Here is a 1,338-nt window from a genome sequence, read left to right on the forward strand (position 1 = left end):
ACAGAGACCAAAAAGCAAAAACCAAGAGCTGTTGCTGTTGAGTTGATTCTGAGTCATGGTGACTCCATGGTGTCAGAGCTGAGCTGAGCCCCACAGGGCTTTCTTGGCTGTGACCTTGCAGACCACTGGGCTGTCTTCCGTGGCACTGGTGGGTGGGTTCGAGCTGTCAACCTTTCAGTTAGCAGCCGAGTGCACACCATGTGCATCACCCGGAGACATGGAGTGGAGAGGAGGGGGCTTCACGTACAGGGGAGAAGAGCAGGATCTGGGCTGGTCAGGAAAGGTCGATCAGAGGAAGAGGGTCCCTGAGACTGGAAGGCTGACAGAATTCCGTGGATGTGGGTGGGCGGGGAGGAAGTGGCCCAGGGTCCAAATGGAGGGGAAGGGGAGAAACATGGGCAAAGGCAGGGGGTGAGCAAGCTCGTGTGGCCGGAGAGGAGGTGAGGAGAGACAGCTGGAGAGGCAGGTGGGGGTGGACCTCCTTGTTGGCCAAGGGCTTGGGACAAGTGAAGGACTTAGACTGGGGAGTGAGGGGCCACTCCATACGTCATAAAACAAAGTGAGGGAGAGGGCCCACTCTGGAGGTGTGGTTCTTCCAGAGGGTTGGACTTGGGGAAAACCCATTCATTTGACTACAGTTGGGAAGCCTAGGAGGGCCTTTGATGGAAATGGAATATGTGGCTGCCGTCCTCCCCTTGGTTTGCCGTGTTCTTCAATTAGCCCTAACTTCTTCCAGCCACCGGCAGGTTCCTTGCCTTCTGTTCCAGCAGACATGGGGACGGTCTGATTTGGGGGTGACCAGGGGATGCATGGAGCTCTGCAAGGCATTTGACCTGAATTTCTGGCTCAGCTGCCTTGCTGTAGATGCTGCTGCTACTGGGAGTGGCTGTCCAGTTGGTTCCTCTCCAAGCTCTAGGTGGGTGGGTGGCCATGGCTTTGCCATCTGTGAAGTTTACGGCTCTCCTCTTGGTTTCACGGGCCAACTTAGACATACATCTGCTGGAACCCATTGGCCATTTTGTGATGTGTGAGCATATGCGTCTGGGACCACCTCTACAAATGTATGTCCTAACTATTTCATCACAAGTCTCTGTGGTGTCCACACTTGAGAATATCGCTGGAAATGAGCCTGACAGGGACATGTTTGGGAGGTCTGACCCACAGGGTTTTTGTTTTTTTTCCTCTGTAGGTGAATTCTTTGTTCATACATAAGACGTACAGGTTAATCTCATTCTTGTGGGCTGCATGTGTTGTGTTGAATCACAGTTGATTTAATCATTTCTCTATTGATGGAATAATAGAGACATTATTAAGCAAGACAAGAGTTTGGAGGTGCAA

This window comes from Orycteropus afer, unplaced genomic scaffold (assembly GCF_000298275.1).
Source record: "Orycteropus afer afer isolate SDZICR_OR568_19922 unplaced genomic scaffold, OryAfe1.0 scaffold00358, whole genome shotgun sequence".
Classification (NCBI taxonomy): Eukaryota; Metazoa; Chordata; class Mammalia; order Tubulidentata; family Orycteropodidae; genus Orycteropus; species Orycteropus afer.